Here is a 26,563-nt window from a genome sequence, read left to right as displayed (position 1 = left end):
AGTTAAATTATTTAGAAGGAGTGTGAAAATGATAGCATATTTGAAGTTAATGGGTAAAGCTTTAACAATAACACCATAGCCAAATTAATTATAACTTTCAATTTTACATTTTCATATAGGAATGGTAATACTGACTTTGCATCATGTGGTGGTAAGGATCAGTATAAATGTGTATAAATTGACATAAAAATATAATAAAAATAATGTCCTATCCCTTTTAAATATAAAAACAAATTGAGTCTAATTATGGTTTGTTGTTGTTGTTGTTGTTGTTGTTGTGCCCAGAAAAGAGAATTGCTAATTCCTGAAATATTGTCTGAAATATGATTATAGTCCTAATGTCATTTGTTAACTATGACTATTTTTTCAACCTGTTTGAACTCTAGTTCTCTGATCAGTATCTTGAGAAACAGTATTCCCCAAAATGTTTTTAATAGTTCATATTGGTGCGTTTTCTGGATAACAACACACAGAATAATACTAATTTGTATAGTTAATTTAGTAAAGCAAATGGAATAAGAAATGTAAATAGGGCTTACAGTGGTCGTATTTACATGATATTTAAGGGTGTTCTGAAAAATATAGGATTTAAATGAATAATTAGATTTTTTATTTGCTCTTAAAGTTTATTACTGTATTTATATGTTAGTTGAAAATTCCTAATAACTTCTATTCTATTGTGTTTATAAAAATTATTTGAAAATAACATTCAAGATAATATAACATAGACTATGAAATTTTTAGAAGTTGGAAAAATATTAATCCTGTAAATTATTTCTTCTCAAAAAATTTATGAGAGTTCTATAAATATTTATTATTTCTATTGAATATCTGTTCTTTTAGAAAGCACACCTAAAGAAAAGTTAGTATGCTAAACTGAAAAAAAAAATTTGCAAAACAATCTATTCAAATCTTTTGAATCCAGTTAAAGTTCATATGGAGACATAATGCTTTATGTTATTCCATTTGTTTATTTACATTTTACATCTTATGAAGCATTGACTTTTGCCTTCTAACAGCAGAAATAAGTTAGCAAGAACAATAAACTCGGATTCTGTAGGAAAGGTGAAAGTCTTTGAGGGATTGATAACAAACAAATCTTCCCAAGAGACAAAAGGTGAAGGGCATAAAAATGCTTTACTTTACAATAGTTTGGAAACACATGCTGATATTTAGACTTTTATCAGAAGCAAAAAACCGTGTTTTTATGTTAGTACTCTAGAGAGAAATATGTCAGAATCTATAATTGTACTGATTAACTATTGTTTTCTATCGAAACAAAACATAAAGAAATCAATCATTTTAACATAATCTTTGCCAATATTTAAAATAAAAAATTGCTCTATGGGGAACCAAATTAATTGATAATTGAAATAATCAACAAGCCAGAATTTTTGAAAAGGTGAGAACGTGGATTTGGCATACCTAAAATTTAGGGCAATTTCTTTCACCCTCTCTTATTTATGAAAATGTTAAAAGAATCTCATGTCCGGATTTCTTCTGTAATCATTTATTCTAAGTTCTTAATTATAGTAATTAGCTAACTTTGAATGACTATAGAAATATCCTTTAATCAGACAGATCTGGATATCATAAATAAAAGTATCTATTTATTCACGTACATCATGCATTGTCTTTAACTTACAGCTTTAGAAAATGCAAACATTTTAATGTACAAAATTTAGAACTATATTGTGGATAAACTATTTCTTTATGGCAATAATTACTTGAGTCATAAAAGGTAGCATAATCAAGAGACTACAGTGTATAGCTAGATAAGCTACATTTTGTATTAGCTCTACTATTTAGAAAGAATGTGGCATTTTGCAACTACATCTCTATCCTATAGCAAACATTCCATAAATAGAAAATTAAACCACTGCACTCTGAAAACTCTGTATGAATTCTATATAGAAATGATGAAGGGTTTTCTTCAAATTATCCCAGAGCTCCCAATTATAGCCCAAGAATATGGGGAAAGGGGAAAGGAAAGGGAGGGGAAGGGGTAGGATGGGTGGAGGGAAGGTAATTCGTGGGACCACACCTACGGTGCATCTTACAAGGGTGCGTGTGAAACCTACTAAATGTAGAATATAAATGTCTTAACACAATAACTAAGAAAATGTGGTGAAGGCTATGTTAACTAGTTTGATGAAAATATTTCAAATTGTATATAAAACCAGCACATTGTACCCCATGACTACATTAATGTGCACAGCCATGATTTAATTATATAAAAAAAAGAAGAAATGATTAGGTTTTATTGTTATTTATTTATTTATTTGGCCGGAGCTGTGTTTGAACCCACCATCTCTAGCATATGGGGCCAGTGCCCTACTCTTTTGAGCCACAGGTACCACCTGAAATGATGACGTTTCAGTGTCTTACTCTGCTTCATGTATTCTTCTGCCATGTTCCATACTGTTCCAAGCCACAGTCATGCAATTTTGTTTGCTTCCATTTATTTGTACCTCTCTGGAGATCTATTTACCCTATAACTGTTTCTCTCCCCAGATAAGACATTATGAAGCACGATATTTTTCCACTTGGAGTCACAGCAGACATTCATTAAATTGCTCAGGATCTTCTAATAACATAAGGATTAATCAAGTGTAGACCCAACATTTTGGGGACTTGTACAAAAGTACAAACTGAGGACAACATATCTCTAAAAATGTTTCATATGTCTGAGAAATTTAAAGTTACAGAAAAATCTAATAAACTTTAAACTGTTTTTCTTTCTTTTTTATTTTTACAGATAGACCTCTATTTCAACAAAATGGACAAATATGATTAATGCTATGATTTTATAAAACTGAAACTCTGAAGAATATCAAATAACTGTTGACAGCAAACATTGCATTTGTCTTGGTGATCTCTTGATACGCTAACAATGTTGTATTAGTTATAAATAAAGATATACAGAATAAATAAATACTTGCTATTTGTTCCATAAAATGTATTTTGTTGCCTGTTACCATAAATTATTACTTGTTCTTATTATAACTCATCTACAGTAAGTAATTATACTGAGGTTTAAATTTGTAATAATTTGTAATTATACTGAGGTTTATTTGTAGGATATAAAATTTAAGTATATTTTGTTTTAAAAAATAATAATTAGTGTTTAAAAAATATAACCTTAATTACTAAATTTGTAGTAATTTGTAATTATACTGAGGTTTATTTGTAGGATATAAAATTTAAGTATATTTTGTTTTAAAAAATAAGAATTAGTGTTTAAAAAAATAACCTTAAAAATGTTGCAAGCGTGCTTTCACAGTATTTTCTCTAAAAATACTTTAAACCCTGCATTAAAATTGAGGGGTAAAATATGAATTATAATTAATGTATATGAAATTATGAAATTAAACTTAAATGGACCTGATGGAGTTATAGGTTATTTTTAAATTGTATTAAAATTATATGATATGTTTTTAATTAATCATTTTGAAATGACAGAGTTCAAGGGCAGTACCTATGGCTCAGAGGAGTGGGGTGCTGGCCCCATATGCCAGAGGTGGGAGGTTCAAACCCAGCCCTGGCCAAAAACTACAAAAAAAAAAAAAAAAAAAAAAATAGAGTTCAAGTTCCTTAGCTAGATTGGCAAGGTTCCCTGAAAGCTGGAGTGTTGTGGCATCAACAATATTGACATTGGGGGCCAGTAATTCTTTGTCTTTGGGGTTGCCTGTGTTTTGGAAGCTCTTTGGCAGCATCCCTTACCCTCAGCCCTAGATACCAGTAGCAGCCCCGCCCCACCTCACCACGACCTTCATTGAGATAATTAAAAGCACCTTCAGACATTGCCTAATGTCCCCTGGAGTGCAGTTGCGGGGCATGGCAGGAATCACCCCAGATTAAGAACCAGTGCTGTAAGCCTCAGCTCCCCTTTGTATGGTAAAAATAGCATGTAATTATTTTAATGATTAAATAAAGTAATGAAAGAAAAAAATAAAAGTATTTGGAATTCTAGTTTCTGATCTAAAGAATGCATTTCATGTTGAATTTATTATGTCCAGATTCTTATATCAAAATTTAAGGTAAATAATAACAAATAGTTACTATTGAAGTTCTTTTTTTTTTCTACCATGGAAACTTTTTATAAGTATAAGACTAATTGTAAGTATTTCAGAAACCATGATTGGAGTGCAATTAGGTATAAAACTTTGATACTCAGTTAGAAAGGTTTGTTTTCATTGAATCTAATAAAAATATATGACAAATCAATACTCTCCAATATCAGCTGAAGCACGTCCATCAAAACTTCTGGATATTTGGAACTGTTGTTTTTGGTATCAAGATAATAGGGAAAATAATGTGAAAAAATTTCCCTGAGATCTTAATGTTGTTATTCATGAAAATGGACATTTTATGGTCCAGGGATGGTGGCTCATACCAGTAATCCTAGCACTCTAGGAGGCCAAAGCAAGAAGATTGCTTGAGCTTAGGAATTTGAGACCAGCCTGAGCAAGAGTGAGAGACCCTACCTCTACTAAATTAGACCCCATCTCTCTAAATTAACAGGGCACTGTTGTAATGCAAGAGTGAGAGACTCCATCTCTACTAAATTAAACCCCATCTCTCTAAATTAGCAGGGCATTGTTGTAATCTCAGCTACACAGGAGGCTGAGGAGAAGGATCCTTTGAACCCAGGAGTTTGGGGTTGCTGTGAGCTACACTGACACCACGGCAACTGATGCCTGGGCAACCGGGTGAGACTGTGTTAAAAAAAGAGAGAGAGAGAGGAAGAGAGAGAAAAGAAAATGACATTTTAGATGACCTAGTAGAATCATGTCAACATAAGCTGTGAATCCCTAGCGAAGGAAGTGCCCCCTATATTCTCTGTGTGTGTGTGTGTGTGTGTATGTATTTGTATGTGGTCACATCCAGTGTCCTCTATGTCCACTGTGTCTTCTTAATGACAGCACCTCAGACTGTAACCTTCTTTGGAGCTAAGTGGGTTGCAGGTTTGAGGGTCTAACTACTTGATTTTCCTGGCTTTTCATTGCTGCTTCTGGGTAATAGATATGTTTCTGTCACTTTAAAAAAAAAAAATGTTTGTTATCTTGTTTGTTTAGAAACTACTTACATGCTATAATAGTGGTCCCATCATCACTTTTTGTTTGGGTTGTTGTTCACCTGCCTTTGGTAATATGTTTCAGGTCTCCAAATGTGATGAGGACTTAAGTCTTTACTCAGACCACAAGGTCAATTTTTACAACAGTTGTATTTCTAATTTTTTTCTTTAAAATATTATTTTAATTGTCAAAGATAGTATGTATTTACTGTGGATAATGTGTATTTTTGAAATATGTACACATTATGGCATGTATGCATCAACCTGATTAAAATATACATTATCTCACATGTTTATCATTTTACATGTGTGTTGAGATAAATCATTATATTCTACTGGGCAATTTCCAAGAAAACAATATATTATTACAAACCATAATCGCTGTGTTATATAAATCTTTAACTCATTTCCCTTATCTAACTGAAAATTCATATTCTTTGAACAACATCTTTCCAACTCAACAACTCCACTCCACTCCTACTCCCTGGAAACCAAGATTATCCTCACTAATTCTATTTGAGTTCAGTATTTTTAGATTCTCCCACTTTCCCAGGTGTCCTTTCATTCTATTGATTGTTTGCTTGGTTGTGCAAAAGCTTTTAAGTTTAATGTAGTTCCACTTGCTTTTGTTTTATTTTGTTTTTGTGTTGTTATTGAATATGCTTTGGGGTTCACATCAAAAGGTAGTCATTGTTCAGATCATTTGTGTGTTTTCTTCTATAAGTTTTAGGTTTTCTTCTATAAGTTTTACAGTCTCACGTCTTATATTTCTAAACATTTATAATGGCTCAAAAACCCAGTACCCATGATTTCACTGAATACTTTCAAAGATTTGCTTTTCTTCATCCTCAAAACGGGTCTGGTTTTAGAAAGTTTCTTGGTTAAAATCATTCTACTGGCCAGTAACAAAGAAACCAATATTCCCTCAAATCCTACACTGGCAAGGTAACATTGTGTTCTCATTTACCTGGAGTCAGTTCAGGTTTATGCTTCTCTGGAATAATTATTTAAAAGGAGACGTTTGTTCCAGAGACGTTTGTCTCATAGCTTTTAGTATGATATATGGCAACCCTTTGTATAAATCCCCATGCTCTTTGAGTGTCCTCTGAATTTCACATATGCAATGATTTCCTCATCAGATTGAATTAATATTTTTATATTGTTCCTGTCCTTTTCAGCTGAATGAAATATCTCCCAGAGTAGAATTAAAGAGATTAATCCTTAGAAAAATGAACCCTCATTCCATGTTTCTCCACCCGAATTTTTCCCATCTATTGATTCATGACTTTTCTGGCAATCAATTCTGCTAATTAGAGTATTGAAATCGTTTCCTGTCCAGTGCACATTTTTATTTTCCCTATATTTTTCTTTTTAAAAAACAAAAGGCCATTTATTACACATATGCAATATCTACATATTTTAAAACATAGTAGGCATTTTTGATATATTCTATCTCATATTTGTCTCATATTTATTTTGTAATTAATATTTGAATTATGTACTAACCTAAAGAATAAGTTTTGTTTGTCTTCATCATATGTAGCTTTGACCCTCTAGTTCTCTCAAAGGTAGATCTCAATCAGCCAAGAAACTTTAGTGTGAGAGACAGAGATCAGTTAATAATTATTCTTCACTGCCTATCATTTTTGTCAGGAATATGGTCTTACTATTATTGTACCATCAAGTAGGTGGCATGATTATCTTATCTGAAAAGATACATACTTGTTATTTTAATTTCATAATCACCTTTTTGTGGAGACTAAGAAATTCAACCATTCTTTAAGTTGCTTATACAAATATCAAGTCACATAGTATCCCATTATTTCGTTTTAACTTAACGAATAGAATATTGTTCTTATTGTAATAGAACAATACAGTTTCATTTAAAAAATAATTTTGAATAAAATTTAATTAAGAAATAGTTGAGGCTAACACACATTCTATTGTTTATTCTATTAATACTTCAAACATCAAGATCTTAAATGCTATGCATGTAAGATTAGCTAGGTTAAACAAATGATAAAGCCAATTTATAAGGCCATTTTCTAGGATATTTTTATGTGTCATTAACTGCTTCTATCTTTTCTTATTATTATGAGAGGGAAATGATCACTTTAAGTCAAATTGTTACTTAGCCCACTTTTATCTCAGAAAAACTCTTTAAAAAATATTTCCCTTTTTTCTCTTTTAAAAAATTTCCTCATTTTATAGTTAGGAGTAAAGGGAAATGTTTATATTTAAGGCAAATTCAAATATTGTGCCTACTTAATTGGTGCGTGACAAAAATATCTCACATGTTATTTAACATCCATATATTATTTTCACCATAAGAAACTTCTAAATTTAAGTAAGTTTTTTGGCGGTATCCATCTAAACAAAAGCAGTCCTCACGTGTAATATACACTATCCTCTATGTTACAACATAATTATATTATTTCTAAATGTCCCATTGCTATCAGTAAAAACAACATTCTTTTAGTTTTCCATGATTTGAAAAAAGAAAAGTAAAGTTTATTATTTTTGAACCTTACCTTTCGTTAATTGATTTCCTAATAATTCTTAATTTCTTTTAGTTGTGAAGTTGCTTGCTACATAGAAATATTTTTAAAAGTCAATAAATAATAGTAAAGGCAACTGTGATAGCCAAGACACCAATTAAGAAGCCTTTTCTTGACTTCAGAAGACTTCTCATCCTTTCTCCTTACTCCACAAAGGAATCACAACACCAACGTCTAAAGCATAGTTTTTTTTTGGTTTGAGAATTTTTATAAGTGTCATCATTCATTATACATTCTTTTAGTTTTGGATTTTTGCCCTTAATATTTGTGAACGCAATGTATATGGTGTAACATTACCTAATTTATCTCATTTTGTACGTTGAATTATATGAATATCCCACAGTATATTTATCTTTCTCCTGATAATGGGCATCTGCATTTCAGAGTTTGCTATATTATGAACAATACAATGTGCCTTCCATCTTAGTACAATGCAATTTTGAGAAGAGATAATCACTTCTCTGTGGAGGAACCTTCAAGGAAAGGAATTCCTGGGTAATAGGGATGGTGCACATTCAGCTTTGGTAGGTAGAACAAGATAGTGTTCTGAAGTAGATGTACGTATTTTCACCACACAGTATTGCACTACAGCTCTAGGTACTCTACATAATTGCTAAAACGTAGTATTGTCCGCATTTTCATTTTACTCTTTCTGATGTTCGTGCAGTCATTGAGCATTTTGAATCACATTGTTTAAAGTGTTTCTTTACTCAAAAAAATAAATAAAGAAAGAAAGAATAAAGAAAGAAAGAAATAAGCAAGAATATATCCATACCTGTTTTAATCCATCATCAAAAGATAATAAAAAATGTTTAATGATAAGTGATACTATATGGAGAGTATGTTATTATAGTCTAACAGTCTGTAAGCCTACTTGGTAATACGGAAAGCAGAGGATAGTGATGCACCGTTTGCCAGCCACTGGCTTTGTTAAGGCCTAAATAAAAAGAGGCCATTAGTCTGTCTAATTTTTGTAGTACATCATCTTATGAGGCTTTTTCTTTCACTGAAATTTGTCTCACTCTTTAAATATTATTGAAAACTTTCTCTTTTAGAGGCAGAGTTATTCTTATACATACATTTTTAGGGTCCTTCACATATATGGGCCCTTTTCAAGATCTGAACTCTTATTTATAACTTTATAAATATTTTTTCCATTTTATTTTTCTTAAAAAGTGCCTCTAAATATGTAAGCTTCGGGCCTCACAAAACCTGCACGTTATAAATAGTGTTAAGCAAAGCTATCTAAATGCTTAAACCTCCGATGCTCATGCATTTAATATACTAAAGCCAATAAGATTTTCAAAGCAATGACTCATTTTGATTAATGACGTCCACTAGAGCTTTCTAATGAGGGAAATAGTCAGTAGAAACAGCATCATTAGTTCTAGGACTAAAAATTAATAAAGTCCAGGTAAGCTAAACCAGAGTCACTACATTTTGTCAAACGTAAGCTTCTAGAATATGGAAAATTATAATATTTTTATACAATGAGCAATTTTGATAAATCTTGTGTCTTGATTAGGAAACACATATCTTTCTGCTTTCTGTAAAATTTTAGAGGGCATATATATGAGGAGAAATTAAATTAATTATACATTACAACTAAATATTCTACCTACAGAGAATTTCTAATTCGTTTCATATATCTTAAGAACAGATTGTCCATTGGCAATAATTGTTATCTGAATTGATAACCAATATCAAAAATCCCTTACACATAAAAATAAAATCCGTGAGAAGCAATATTTTAACTAAATTTGCCCTGTACATGAGTAGAAAAAAATCAATTCAGTTTTCTGAGCAGAACATAAGAATTCTTCCCAAGAACTGCTTAATGCGACACATTCATATAATTAATGTTTTATAAAGGAAATTTCACAGCAGACACTCGAGGCTATGCAGTTTTATTATCTCTGGATATAATGTGCCACATTCTCAGCTTATTACTTTAGATTTCAGATCTTCTTGTAGTGCAGAATATTACCTTCCAGCAATAAACAGTTGTGCATAGATTGCGTACATCTAAAGTTCCCTGATCAACTACTTTTTAAAATAATTGTATTTTCTAAAACTATTGTCATGCTTGATCCTTCTCTCCTATTGCCAAAGTCCACTGTTCCTAAATTCAGAACTTTTGTGACATCCTGATCCTTCCCATCTTTCCACAGCCCCCCTTGTTTAGCTCTTCATCAAATAACATTTATGTGATGGAAAGTAACCCCTACTGGTAGTTCTGCTCAAGTTTCTTTTATCTGTAATCCATAATATCCACTATCTCCCTCACATATTACTTTTCTTCTGTTCCTAAGAATGGAATGAAGTAATAGGAACAGCAAAACCTGTATAGTTCTTTTTTTTTTCCTCTCAGTTTTTGTTCAGGGCTAGGTTTGAACCCTCTGCCTCTAGCATATGGGGCTGGCCCCCTACTTCTTTGAGCCACAGGCACCACCCTAGTTCTTTATTTTCTAAAGCAAAAACACTTTTAAGATTTAAGTTCTAAGACCCTAAACTTCCACGATTCAAATGCATTCTGTCTTTCAAAAATTACCTTTCAATGCTGTCATCAATAAACCTTTAGTCACGAAATGTCTCCAGCATGCATTATTAATCCTAATTTTTTTATTTATACAAAAAGACATGAATTTAGACACTTGAAATATTCTTCTCCTCTGATACTTCCTTCTCCAAGGCCTGGCTCATACCCTGCCATCTTCTTGACCACAGTTATCCCAGCTCTGAGAAAAGTTTTCACTATTAATGTAGCACTTTTAAAGACCAAAATACTAGTTCAATTTATTTCTTAAAGTTTATCTCCCATTAAAACAATACTATAAACCCCTAAGAGGAATTCAACTTTCAGGGAGGATAGCAAAGATTATCACTATGCCAACCACCAAGACTGAGGACTGCAGCCCACTTGCATTGCGGGCTTCACTGCATTACTTGCCTTAGTCTGGTGAGACAGAACATTAACACATTTTGCATTAAGCAGGCTTATTACTTATAGATAGGGGACATGGGAAACAGAAGCGTAGATTTGTGAAGAAAGAGCCCCCGGTGCTAAGGAAAGCTGTTCAGGGTAAAGCGAATCTCTTACATGCACCTCATTTTTACCTCTGCTGAGGAACCTTAAAGCAGCCAGCGATGGGTTTGATATCCTGAGGGAAACAGGACAATCTGGGCTTAAGCATTGAAAGATGGTTCTACTTTAGGAGGGACAGGACCAAATCTCGGGCTGTGTCAGGCAGCTCCTTCCTATTTCAGAACTTTGCATTCTCAGAGCATTAATTTTATAGTTGTTCTGAGAACTATGGGTAAGAAAAGACGAGGGGAGGAAATCTGCACCAACCAGGCTGCTGGAAGAGTTTGCTGCAGGGCAGCACCTGTGGCTCAGTGGGGTAGGGCACCGGCCCCATATACCAAGGGTTCAAATCTGGCCCCTGCCAAACTGCAACCAAAAAATAGCCGGGCATTGTGGCAGGCCCCTGTAGTCCCAGCTGCTCGGGAGGCTGAGGCAAGAGAATTGCCTAAGCCCAGGAGCTGGAGGTTGCTGTGAGCTGTGTGACACCATGGCACTCCACCAAGGGTGATAAAGTGAGAAGAAAAAGAAAAAAGAGTTTGCTACAAATTCATTCATAATAATAATAATAAAAGCATTTGCTGCAAATTCATTCATTATAATAACACAAAAAAAGAAAAAAGAGTTTGTTGCAAATTCATTCATTATAATAATAACATAAATGTTATTTAAAAATCAGTTTTGGTTTATAACAGTTTGTTATACATGAAAAGTGGTATTTGGGTTGTGGAGTTATATGAGATAAGTCTAATTTTGTAACCTGATATCATGGTAAGAGAGAGGAAGCCAGCCAGGCTGAATATCAAATCTCCTAGAAAGATAAGCATGAGGAGAAACAAAAATGTAAATCTAAGTTATATATTGAATAAATTCCAGTTGTAAAAAGAAATGCCCAGATAAGTGTACAACACAGCAGATAGAGTATAATTACTGACAATGCCAAATATCAAGAACAAACCAGGACTAGATCAAATACAAAGTGAACCTAGGAGAGTACTGACACTCTTGTGATATTTAAGGTTTTTATTACTTTACTTATATAGTTTAGTGAACAATCAATAAACATTGAACTTATTGGTTAAATGTTCTTCTCTATAAATAAATATTAATATAATATATGAGAATATAATATATGAGATTGCTATATAACAAATATAACAATAAAATAGTCATTGATATAAAAACATACTAACTAAGCATAGTTCATACTTTTGTAAATTAAATGTGAAATAATAATTTTCAGAAAATTTCTCTTTAACAAACATAAGTTCTTTTGCGACATAACAAAAAACAAACAAAAAAGTCCTCAAATCTATTGAAAGTCAAGATTAATTATAATCACAAAAGTTCTCCCTATCAGATTCAAAAACAAGAGTAATTTATGTAGAACCACATTTTTGCCAGTTTCTGTGTTAGATAACTTAATGTATATACACAAAATATTATGATATGGTGCAGAGACTAATAGTGACTCATTCTCAAACACAGACTTTATGCAAAATTATGAAATATAAAAATTAAAATTGTATTCCTTTGGCAGTGTTTCTTTTTATATTTTAAATTGTTTTAAATGAAGTCTGGATTGGTAGGCCTTTTCTCAAGAGAAAATGGGTAATTGGTGGAAAGTATTAAAAAAGCAAATAATTAAAGCCTCTGAAAATTTTCCCAAGGCCAAATAAGAAATGAAGAAACATTTATTGAAGAAAATCCACTATATATTGTAAGAACATCAAAAGCCCGTAGCATTTGCAAAGACAAAGCTCTTTAAACCCAGCCACCCAGCTCATTCTGATAGAATCGCTACTCTACTGGTGATAGACAAGATCACAAGGCTCTCTTGCCATCCAGTTTCAGTTTAGGACAACAGTTTCTCTCCAAAAGAGGTAGGAAATTAGAACTCCTTATTCTCCCCAGCTCTGTATTGCAGAAACTCTATTCCAACTAAGAGAGAGTGAGAGATCTGGATCTTCCTTTCCCCACACATGTCTCATATCTAAAGAAGAAGTTCTGTTCCAGGAAAAACAGAACTGTGATGTTGAGTATGGATGGAACCTCAACCATCCATACTAATCATCACTCATAAGTATATGATTTATGTTAAGAGAGATGCTGAGAGGACCACAAGCTACAATTCTTTTACCCAGTACCAGCATTATAAATCAGAGGCATCTCTGAGGCAGTTGGACCACTGTCCTCGTCCATGTCCCAGTGACACAGCTGTAGTGCACAAGTGTTACACAGATGAGGGGAAGGTAGTAAGAATGGAAAGTTGTGAAGCTTTCTCCAAGAAAATAGACTTTATTTAGAAGAGAAAGAAAGATAAAGAATAAGAACACTGTTGAAAGCAATAGCAATTTTGATAGGAAATAATATGTGTACATAAGTGTTGGTCTATTAGTTCCAATTGCATATTGATTACATGTGGTGTTTGTTTTTCCATTCTTGTGATACTTCATTTAGGAGAATGATCCCCAGTTCCATCCAGGTTGTTACAAATGATACTAGATCACCATTTAATTTTATATCTGAGTAGTACTCAAGTGCTTCACTATATATGTATATATATGTATATTTATGAAAATATCATGTCATATCCCTTAAATATGCACATTTTTTTAATTTAAAAATAAATGGGAAAAATACCTGAATTGATATTTCTCAAAAGAAGGCATATGAATGACAAACAAGTACATGAAAGTCATTAGGTAAATGCAAATCAAAACCATGGCACATATTTCACACCCACTAGGGTGGCTATAATTTTAAAAATATAGCAAATAACAAGTGTTGGTGAAGATATAAAAAAATTGAATTTCACCTTGTTGGTAGGAATGTAAAACGGTAGCCCCTGTGGAGAACAATTTGGTACTACCTCAAAATGTTAAACACAGATTTACTTTGTGATCTGGTTATTTAATTCCTAGATATATACTCAAGATAACTGAAACCAAATGTCTACACAAAGATATATACATAGATGTTGATAACATCATCATTCACAATAGCCGGAAAATGGAACCACAGAAATGTACATCAGTTGGATGAACAAATAAATTAAATGTGGTATATCCATATATTGGGATAGTATTTGCAATAAAATGTGATTAAAAGTACATGTATGTACATGCTATAATATAGGTTAAATTTGGCTTATTTTCTTAAGTGAAAAAAGCCAGGCAAAACAGAACGTAAGTTCTATGATTTCAACCCTTTAACATGTTGAGAATAGGCAAATTTGTGGAGACTGAAAGTAGACAAGTGGCTTCGTAGGGCTGGCAGTTTGGTGAGAAATGGGGAGTGACTACTGATGGATATAAGATTTATTTTGGAGTGATAAAAATGTACTAAAATTGATTGTGTTGATGGATTTACATAAAGGTATTTAAAAGTTGAATTTTATAATTTGTATGTCAGAAGCATATGGTATTGAATTATGTCACAGTTGTTAAAACATCACCTTATACTTGATATCGCAAATAAGATGTGAAATTTGACTTCTTTCTCTTTTTATGGCAGCAGCAAACATTCTCTTGCTCCTTTTAAAAGACAATCACAAGAAGAATTACACTTTCTTCACCTTTAAAATATTAGATTTTTGAGTATGATTATTATTATTATTGTGGTCGTCTAGCTACAGGCCTGAGAATAAAGTCAAAACCAGGGACAGAACATGGTGATGTGGAGAGCACTAAGTCCCAGCTAACTCTGGAGGCAGAGGTGGAGGCAGGAGGACTGTGTGAGCCTTGTGGTTTGAGCTGTATTTACCACCCTGCACTCTGGCAGGGGCAATGCTAGAAACACTTAACCCCTCAAATCTGTTGCTGCATCTCATCTAGTAATTTATGTTCAACCATGTAAGCCCTGAATGCTAACATTACCTCTCTCCTTATTGAAATAACAAACAAACAAACAAACAAAAATACAGTGCTCTGAGATCATTCGGGCAGTTTCCTTACTGTTTTTCCTATTCAGAACTTTAACCATCTGTGCGTACTCGGGAAGAAATAACCTTGAAGTTACATTCATCTATTTGCTTTTATCTTTATACCCTATTTCCTTTATATTTCTCATTAGATGTATCGGTCACAAGTTAAAGTTAAAGCAATTTGAGTCCCAGTTGTAGATAATCTCAACTTTGGAATAAGTTTGATGTTATGAATTTTGACTTTGCCTGGTGAGGTTGGAAGAATCTGGCCCTTGATGACATAAATAATATGCTATTGGATTGATGCACTCTGAAGGCAAAACACATTCAGTTTTTTTTTTTTTATTTGAGCTAATACTAAGCGTTATATAGTAAGCGTTATGGTACAGGTAGTTACCAATTATAATAGACATGTAAACAATCAAAGCCATCACCAGTAAGTTCTCTTTTTCAAAATATACTCATTTTTCTGCCTTCACTTGGAATAATATAGTTGTGTTGTCTTTCCTGATCTTGTGAAATAACACTTTGAATTTTTTTCTTTTAACATGTATAAATTAATTTGTAGCAAAACTTTCCTTTTATATTTTCATTCCTATCAAGCTTATGCTACCTTGCATAAACAAGTTAATTCACATATCACAGATAGTAATAACTGGCAGAAAAAGTTTAACTTTGAACATAATCTAATTTTTAAGAAAATTTACAACTCACAATGACAGACATATTAGTACTGCACCTTTACAATGAAAAGATATCACCTATATATATAGATCATGTAAGTATACATATTAATTCTTTTCTTCATGCTACTAAGACTGTTTTATTTAGGATATGTAAATTTACAAGAGAACCGTATTCCTTCCTACGAGAATACAACAATGGTTTTCCTAATATATCTTAGGGGCAACTTTTCTCAAATTTTTATTAACAAAGCATTTCTGTAAATTAATGAGAGAAAATACAAGATTATTGTTCATTGCAAAACCCCTTCATTAGCTTGCAAATCATATATACTAACCCTGCTTGAAGATATTTTCAATTCTGTCTATTTGCCTTTCCATTCCTATTTTCCTCCTAAATACACATATTTTCTTTGAATATCAAGCTTCTCAAACCTTTAATTATTAGAATATTTCTTCTTAAAGTTACCAGAAAAAATCATTAGTTCCATAAAAACTATAGACATTTTAGGATTCTAAGTTAAGAATTATCGTATATCATTAAGTTATTCCATTTTACTAATTATATGTGCATAAATATATAAAAGTAAGGGTGAAAGATTAAAAAATGTGGAAATGATTAAATGCAGCTGTGGATTTAATTCAGGGATTTTTTTAAAGGCTATTTCAAGCCCAAGTGGGAAATATAATATAAATATACATTACCTGTGCATAGAAAATAATTTTAATAATTCAAGTGAATTTCTTTTTTCCTATGTTTGCAAGGTTTTTTTTGGGGGGGGAGAGGTCTTCCAAAATATATTCAGATAATTAGAAATATTATAAAAATAAAATCTCAGAAGTTATGTATTTAACTCAGGGGAATGAATAACCAATGTTTTAAATTTATGTTCTAAGCAATGAAAGAGACTAGCACTTAAGTCATATTTACAGATTAACTTTTATAAGAAAAAGCATAATTAAAATGATTTTTCCTCACATGTTTTATTTGTTTATAATGTATAGAACAGATAAGTTTAAAAATAATGTCATTCAAAGTCCTCAAATATAGAGCTGATAATTTATTCAATTTTAAGTATTTCCTCAATCACATTTATCATTAAAATGTAGTCTTATAGGCCCATCACTTATTTATTGTAAGATCCTAGACGAATTATATTTCCTTATCTGGACTGTTGAAGACCAACATTAGAAGCTCAGAGTTTTGGTTATGGAGCACAATTGCAATAGTCTAAGAAATAGTCTAGATAAGATTAGGCAGATAGTCTAAGAAATTATAAGTAAATTTGAGAGAGAGAAAGAGAGATTCAAGTAGGCAATTTTGGGGGACTTAAGTTTAATACACACTTAGAAGAGTTTGTCTTCTTTACAATGAGATCACAAAGTACCTGCTGTTTTGAGTATGTTTCATTTGCGTTCCGTGGATGTGCTCATGTGAGCTCAGCTAACATTCTTGTTCATCTTAGAATTAAATTTTAGAAAAATCAAGTGACAGAAAAAAAATGTTTAAGTGTCAAAACCTTACATAGATTTGTATAAATGAAATTTTAAAAATTGTAGAAATGCTTTCAAATGTATTTAATTGGCATCCAAAATTATTAATAATTTTGACAACTTTTGATAATTAATTAGGTTGATAATAATTGTCAAAAATTATTGTGCACACCATGATGTTTGGAAGTGTATGCACGTCGTAGGATGGTTAACTCGAGTTAAATGCCTCTAGATAAATGCCTCTATTCGCATATTTGTTTTCAGGGTGAAAACACTCAACATCATTCTTTCAGCATTTTTAAACAATAAAGTATATAATTATATCATTAACTATGGCCATTATGCTGTGTAGGAGAGCTCTTCAACCTACTCCTCCTAACTAACTACATACGTGTGTCCTTTGGCCAACACCTCCCCAGTCCTCACTCTGCACTAACCTCTTCAGCCTCTCAAAATGAACATCCTACTCCCATAGCATCAAATTTTTACATTCTAAATATAAGTGGGTACTACAGTATTGGCCCTTTTGTACCTGTGTTCTGTTGCTTAACACAGTGTTTTTCATGTTTACCTACCATTGTAAAGGACAGAATTTCTTTATTATCACTAAATCAGTACATCAAAAAGAAAGCTGCACTTTTGTTTTAATTGCATGTACACACACACACACATATATATATATACGTATTTTTATGTATTTATGTATGTCATATATTCAATGAAATACAATTCAGGTATATAAGACAAAGAAATTCTATAGATAATTTAGTTGCAATTTTGTACAAGGCAGCTTTCATTGGAGAATACTCAACTGACCTGCTTGTATTCTTAAGGAGTATTTTCAGCTCTGGAGGCCTTCACATATTCATATGTAGTGAATAGATTTGGGAGTTTAGTATCAGTACAGTTTTCTGTAAACCTAATGAAAAGTGATACAAAGTTCAAATGAAACTCAAATTTTAATATGCCTACCATAGTAATATAGAAAAGCACAACTCTTCAAAACTGGAAAGAGGCATGGTACTATATTAGGGTGACTAGACATCCCGATTTGGGTGGGACAGTCCTGCTTCCCGCGTTCTGCGGCATTTTAAAAAAGTCCTGATTTTTGGAAAGATTGCACGAACGGGCTGGAGAACAAGAAAGGAATATATGGTTTTCAGCTGCCATATGGCTATTTCACCAGAATATGAGTTTTATATTATTTTTGTTAATTTTATAATGTTAAACTGTAATAAATAATTGCTGAGAAGTGATTATAGAGAACTACTTATCAAAGTTTGCCTTGTTGTCAGGCCCTGCCTGCCCGGTCCGCCCCGCGCCCCTGCTCCACCCCTGGCCATGTTGTCCCACCTTACAGATGTTAAAATCTGGTCACCCTATACTATATTGACAAGGAGAGAAGGTTTATTTGTAAACTTTAGCCTCTCTACTGTTTTCATCACTGTGTGTCTAATGTCGGTGAGTCCAATCTAAAAGATATTTTTTCAAACATATAGATTATGGAGAGTTAGATAGGTTATAAAAGTAAGAGTCAGAAAAGTAAAAAGCTAAAAGAAAGCTCATTTTCAGTAACTGTAGCAGCATGATAAAGTTGATGTAGGCTTCCTAAATATGTGAAAGGTTTCTCTTATTAGAATTCTAGGACTATTGTCAGCAACTGGCTAGTTACCTGGCACTCACCCTTCCATCCCAATGGGACTGAAACAATAAATCAACAACTCTGTGTATCCCAAGTTACTAAGGAAGTACACTGGAGAGTAACGGAAGACCAGTGAAATCCCTGTAAAGCACAGAAGTCTAGGATAGCAGCATAGAGAGGAGAGTGAGGCATTCTGCCTCTTCCATACTATCGCCTGTTCTCAGATCAATTTGGAGTTGGAGAAACTTCTTACAAGCAAAAGATAAGCTAAAGATCCCTGATGACAACCATTGCTGCCACAGACTCTAGCTATTTTTTCTAGAATCCCCTAGTGCTCACAGGTTCTGTGTTAACTTTAGAGAGTAAGTTCATGCAGCTGCACTGCCTCACAGTAGAAGCCCACTTTCAGCATCCCTCCCTGCCCACAACCAAAATTCCACATCTCAGGACTATCTTAAAACTGAACCAATTATTAGAGTACATCCTAACTTGAGACCTGGGAGCAACTGACCCGGACTATTCTTGAGGCCTTGCCATCAATTCACTGCATTTACCCAGGTGCTTAAAGCATAGCTCCAGCTTCTTGAAGCCTAGCCCACATAAAAGGCTCAAGACCTCACATCTGAAGTCAAGTGAACCTGCACAGTGGGGAAGTCACTTAAGAGCCATGTAGCCTACTGTGCACATGTATGACCACACTCAGCTCAATATAATGTTCTATGACACTTACCCCACCTCCTGATAGATTGCTGTGAAGTTTCCCAGGCAAGCTACATTTCCATACACTCATACCCAGCCTAATAGCCAGTCCAGTGGCAATCCTGCCTCCTTAAACAGACTGTCATGAGGCCAATGGCACTGTTATGTTTATATGCACCTGTGTGTGGTCCAAAGGCCATTTGAGGCTGGACCTACAGACACACAGAGACCATCACATTCCCACATGGCTATGCAATGCCTCTTCATCCCCACTTCTAGACCAGGAGCTAGGGTTGACTCCGACCCCACAAACAGACAATCATAGGCTGTCTGGCACCTTGAGGCCTGCACACATTCTGACCAGCATCTAGTCAGGCAGCAGCAATATTGTCCAAAAGAGATAGACACACAGCCTCAAGGATAGCCACGCCACTGTGCTACTCAGACTGGCAGCCAACTTGGGAGGCAGCCATCACCTTCCCAGAAAGTTCAAAAGGCAGCATTTTGGCAGCCACATGTGCCTGGCACAACAACCAGACCAACTTCTCACTCCCCACAAAATCATACCACTGTTGTTATAAACTACCATAACCTGGGTCTTTTTGATATTGCTAAAGAATATAGCTGAAGAAACTCCACGTAGACCACACTACTGAATGCATCTAGAACCAAGGCACTATGACCAATTGATACCCCCGAACCCATGTACAAAAACCTGTCTCCCTACAAAAGCTATTCCATAAAATCAGAAAAGATGATTATTCTACTAGATTAATGGGCAACAATTTGGGGACAAAAGAAACATGAAAAAGCAATAAAAAAAAGATAGCTTTACAGGAAAAAAAAAAAAAAGATTCCAGTAATGAACTACAAAGAAAAGGAAATTTACAAAATTCCTGACAGCTAATTCAAAATAACTATCTTAAGATAACCCAGGTAGATACAAGACAACAGAAACAATTCAATATAATCAGGAAAATAATTCAGGATCTGAATGTGAAAAATTCAAAACCTCTCTCCACCCAAAAAAGTCTGAGAGCTGAATAATTTAATGGATAAAATAGAAATACAACTGAGAGCTTCAACAATCAAGCAAAAAGAAAATCCTGAAATATTTAAAGTGCTAGAGGGGAAATAGAAAACTGTCAGGAGAAAATGCTGTATATCGCAGAACTATCATTCTGAATTGAAAGGAAAATGAGGACCTTTCAAGACACACCATAGTTGAGAGAATTCATCACTGCTATTCTAGAGAAATGTTTAAGGGAATACTATAATAGGATATGAAAGGACAATAATTATCATCTGAGAAAGACATGAATATATAAATCTCACCATAGAGGTAAATTCATAAACCAAACACAAAGTGCCCCAGTGATGTCCTGGGAGCTATGTGAATTTCTCAACTCTAGTATGAAAATGTAAAGCAAAAATGGTCAAGAAACAATTTTAACTACAACTAGTGGCCAAGGTACACATAAGAGATAAAAAAGAAATGAAAGTTATAAAGATAAAAAGTTGAGTTGAGAAAGGGGAAAATTCGAAATAATTTTTGTGGAACTAAAGCTATGTTTCCCTCCATTTAAAATAATCTATTATAACTACAGGACTCTTTATGTTAGCCCCATGGAAACCACAAGAAAGAAATTATTGCAGATACAATGTATATAAACAAGAAACATAAAGTAGACAGGGCTTAATATCACAGATAACCATCAAACTACAGAAATAAACAATAAGATAAAAGAAAGGGAATAATAGGACCTATGAGACAGTCAGAAAATAATTCACAGAATGGCAGGAGTAAATTCTTTGTATTAATAACTTTATTGTTTGAATGTAAATTGATTAAATTATCTAATAAACAAATAAAGAATGGATGAATAGGTTAAAACAACAGCAGCAACAACACTGTATCCCACCCTCAAGATATTCATCTCTCAAAGAAGTAGGGTGCTGGCCCCATATGCCAGAGGTGGTGGGTTCAATCCCAGCCCCAGCCAAAAAAAAAAAAAAAAAGATTTTCATCTCATCACTAATGACAGACTCAAAATGAAGGAGTGGAAAAGACATTTCACACAAACTGAAACCAAAGCAAGCAGTGGTAGTTATACATGTATTAGATAAAACAAAATGAAATAAAAATAATAAAAAAGAGAAAAATAATCTCATGACATAATTACATAATAATAATGGGGTCAATTAAGCAAAAGGACAGAAGAATTGTAAATAGATAGGTACTCTAGAGCCATCAGCTATATGAAGCAAATATTATTAGACCTAACAGGACAGATAGACTGCAATAAAATGGTAGTTGGTAACTTTAACACCCCACTTTTAACAATGTGTACAATGTATAGACAAAAATATCAAAGAAATTATCAGATTTAAACTTCACCATAAATGAAATGGACCTAATAGATATTTTAAAACATTTCATCCAACAGCAACAGAATGAACATTCTTCTTTACTGCACATGGGACATTATCCAGGGTAAAAGTAATATATTAGGCCATAAAGCAAGTAAAAAAGACTTGAGAAGATAGAGATCATTCCAAGGGCCTTGTCTGACCACAATAATGTATAAGTATTAGTCAACAAGAAAAATGTCAGAAGCTGTACAAATACAAGGAAATAAAATAACAAGGCCCTAAACAACCAACAGTTCAATAAAGATTTAAGGAGGAAATTTAAAATTTCTTTGAGACAAAGAGTAAAAATATATGTCGTCGAAACCCATGAGGCACCAAAAAAGCAGTTCCAAGAGGGAAGTTATAGCAACAAACACCTATATGTAAAAAAAAAAGAAGCAAACTAAATATGCATCCCCCAAAATACAAAAATAAGAACTTGGTATAGCATTCCCCCACTCAGGGCTGGACAAGGACCCTCCTCATTCTCTAGGCTCAGGCAAGCTCAGAAATCAGACCCCCATCTCTAGGCAGAAAGAGGCTGCCCTTTCCAGGTCATACCCTCTGGCCTCCAGCAAGATGATGAGGAAAGCAACCTGAAACATTTTGTGCAGTTCCTCCTTGTGTAGGGAACACACACTCTAATACCTTCCCTGAGATTTAAAACTGCAAGGACCTCATAATCTTGCCCCAGGGGAGGAGGAACTGCATTCACTCATTTGTTAATGAACTCACTAACTTTGAAAAGATGTTTTTGCACCTACCAAGTCCTAGCCAATAATGTAATTTATACCCCTAGACAAAGGGCCCATGAGAGAGAATTTCTGGTACTTTTTACAGTACGAATGTAAAATACCTACAGTATGAATACCTTCTGTATTCATTTCTGTCTAATAAAATCCTATCTCATCACTTATCTGTGGTCCATGGGTTTATTCTTCAAATCCTCAAGACCAAGGACCTACTGAAGAAGAAATTCAGTAACAAACTAATAAAGCAAAAATTGGTAGAAGGAAGAAAATAATAAAGTTCAGAAAAGAAATAATCAAAATAGAGTTGACAAAACAGTTCAGAAAATCATCAAGGAGTCAGTCTTTTGGAAACATAAACAAAATGTCAAACTTTTATCTAGTCAGAGGGAAAAAAGAGAAGAAATAAATAAAATCAGAGATGATAAGGAAGTCATTATGATGGACATAATATGTATTCAAAGAATCATAGGAGATTATTATTAACTATATGCCAATATATTTGACAACAGAGAAGAAATGAATTGATTTCTAAAAAAGTACAACCTACCAAGATGAAATTATTAAGAAATATAAAATAAAAGCATATCAATAATGAGTAAGGAAATTGAATGGGTAAAAAAAAGTCTTCCACCATAAAAAAGCCCCAGACTTGATGATGATTTCACTCTTAAATTCTATCGAACGCTTAAAGAACCAAAAGTGATGTTCCTCAAAATGTTCCAGAAAATTGAAGAGGAGGTAGTGCTTCCAAACTCATTGTATGAGGGTAGCATTCCATTGATTTTAAAAGTGGACCAAAAAACAAGAAAAAAAAAAAGAAAAGAAAATTCAGCTCAATATTACCAATGAATTTAGATGAAAAATCCTCAGCAAACTACTGGCACGCCAAACCAAACAGCATGTAAAAAACATTGTTCACCATAACCAAGTAGAATTTACACTTGAATCAAAGTGTAAATTTAATTTCTTTTAAATTCTTAGATTCAAGTGAAAATTTAAGAATGATTTAATGTATGCAAATCCAAGTGTAAATTCAAGAATGATTTAATATAGCAAATCGATAAATGTGATACATCACATTAACAGAAAAACAAAAACCATATAATCGTATCATTAGAAACAGAAAAAATAGTGACTAATTCAACATCCCTTTGATACCGGATTTTTGATACTGAATTTCCAGGCTCTTGGTCTGAGCGGTTCGATGAATGAGGCAATGGACCACAGGATAGGTTTTATTCAACAGGTATAAGTGTTACAGCTCCTACAACAAGCCAAACCTCCTTGTAGAGTAGGATTAGCAGTAAGATAGGTTTTATAATAAGAGTGTTACAGCTCTCACAAAGGGGCAAACCTCTTTGCAAGTGTTTATAGCTCTTATCAAGGGGCAAACCTCCTTGCAAGTGTTTACAGCTCTTACAAAGGGGCAAATCTCATAGAGCAGGATACAAGTGTTACAGAGCCAAACCTCTTTGCTCTTCTGCTCTTTCTCCTGCAATTTGCTGAGGTCTGTGCTCAGGGTCTCTGGCTTATATAGGGGCAGTTGTCCAATGAGCTTTTGGGTCTTGAAAACAGACTAATCACGAGTAGGTTTTGAAAACGGACCAATCAGGGATGCACTGAGGAATTGCCAGAAGTCCACGTGAGGAGATAGCACAGGACTAGTGTCTTCCCCCCTCTTGTGTTCGGTTCCTTTGGCTACTGGAAACTTCTTGGGGGAGGGAAGCTCCCCCTGCTTGCCTGTGCTCCAGCTTGCTGGTTCCTCTGCCGGCTGCCGCCAACACCGCCAAGACAGAGGCAGCAGGTTCTCCTAGCCCAGCTCAGCTGAGCTGGCTGGGGCACCACTTGTCCAGTATCACCTTCATGAAAAAAAAAAAAATCAGTGAATTAGGTATAAAAAGAATGTACTTCAACACAATAAAGGTCATTCATGATAATTCCATAGCAAACATCATACTGAATGGGGAAAAGTGGAAAGCTTTTCTTTTAAGGTCAAGAACAAGACAAAGTGTGTCCACTTTTACACATTCTATTCAACATGGAACAGGAAGTACTGGTCAGGGCAATTAGGTAAGAGAAAGAAATGCCAGGCTTTCAAACTGAAAGGAAGAAGTCAGTTGCCACCGTAGTATTATTACTATACTGGCAGGATACAAATGTAACATGTAAAATTTAGTGTCTCTACATACAAGTAATGAACTATCTGAAAAATATCCTGAGAAAATTCCATTTGCAATAGCTACACGAAAGTGAGAGACTTAGAATAACCTTAATCAAGGAAGTGATGAATTATCACCCTAAAAACTATAAAAATTAGGTGAAAGAAATTGAAGAGAACCCAAAGAAATAGACAGATATGGATTACAAGCTGAAAAAAAATAATGTTATTGAGATAATCATATTACCCAAATAAGCTACAGACTTAATGAAATTATTATTAAAATACCAATGACATTCTTCACAGAAATAGAAAAAAAGCCAAAAATTCATATGAAACCAAAAAAGACCCAAAATAGCCAAAGTAATCTTAAAGAAAATAACAAGAGGGAGCTATCACACTTCCTGACTTCAAAATATACTAATGTGGTTGATACAATAGTACATTTCAAAACTTTAAGAATAGAGTATAAAGGTCTTACCACACTAAATAAGCAAGTGAAGTGATGGTTATGTTAATCAGTTCGATGTAAGCATTCCACATCGTTTATCAATTCAGCACATTGTACCCCATAAATGTATTAATGTACACAGTTGGGATTTAATAAAGAAAAAATATACTGCAATGCTATAATAACCCAAACAGCATAATACTGGCATAAAAATACACACACAGAACAATGGAAAGAGTAGCAAGGCCAGAAACAAATTCACACACCTACACCTGACTGATTATTGTTTTGTTTTGGGTTTTGTTTTTTTTTTTTTTTTTTTTGCAGTTTTTGGCTGGGACTGGGCTTGAACCCCATATATGGGACTGGCACCCTACTCCTTTAGCCACAGGCCCCAGCCCACTGGACTGATTTTTTAACCAAGGAGGCAAGAACACATACTGGAGAAAAGATAATTTCTTCAATAAATGGTGCTGAATGAAAAAATTGAATATTTGCATGTAGGAGTCTAAACCATACCTCTCCATATAAATAAACATCCACTCAAATAAATTATACAGTTAAATATTAAACCACAAAATATGAAACTGCTAGAAGAAAACAGGATAAATCCTTCCTGACATTGGGCTGGACAAGGATTTTTTTTCAATAACACCTCAATAGGGTAGGCAACAAAAGAAAAATAGACAAATGAGATTATATCAAACTAAAAAGATTTTGCACAGAAAAATATTATCAGAGTGAAATTCTGACATACAAGATGGACAAAAATATTTGCAAAGTATATATCTAACAAAAAGGTAATATCCACCAGACACCAGAATATGCAACTAAATAGAAATTTTAAAAAATCCAAAAAATCACAATTCCAAATGAGCTAACAATGTTAATATACTGTTCTCAAAAGAAGACAAGAATAATCAGTAGGTATAAGAAAATACTCTCAGTATCACTAATTATTAGGGCAATGCAAGTCAAAAACAGTTAGGTACAACCTCATTTAGATTTAAAATGACTATTACAAAAAGACAAAATAAATTAAAAATAAAACTGCCACATAATCCCGCAATCCTTGTGCTCGATATGTTTATACACATACATGTATATACATATGTCCATATCTGTACATACACACACACATATACATATATATCTCCAAAGAAATTGAAATCAATGTGTCAAAGAGATCTATCCATTCCCATGTTTATTGCAGTACTGTTTTCAATAACTAAGATATGGAGTCAACTAATTATCCAACAGCAGATGAACCTATGAAGAAAATAATGCATACACACACACACACACACACACACACACAGTGTACGATTCTTCAGCTATAAAAAGAAGAGAATGCTGCCATTCTTCACAACATGGATGAAATGGTTGAACCTCAAGGACATTATGTTAAGTAAAATAAGCCACAGGCAGAAAAACTAACACCACATGATGTCATGCATATCTGGAATCTGAAGTTCAAAAAGAAATTGATATCACAGAAGCACATAGGATGGGATGTCCCAAAAGAAAAGTCACCATGCATAGGAGAAATGAAAAATTGTAGCTAGCTGTAACTTCATTTAAAAATATTCAAAATCCCATGGCGTGGATATGGAGAGAAGGGAACACTTCT

The sequence above is a fragment of the Otolemur garnettii genome, unplaced genomic scaffold, assembly GCF_000181295.1.
Source record: "Otolemur garnettii isolate 467f Iridium unplaced genomic scaffold, OtoGar3 scaffold00016, whole genome shotgun sequence".
Lineage (NCBI taxonomy): Eukaryota > Metazoa > Chordata > Mammalia > Primates > Galagidae > Otolemur > Otolemur garnettii.
Note: the sequence above shows the minus strand (reverse complement) of the source record.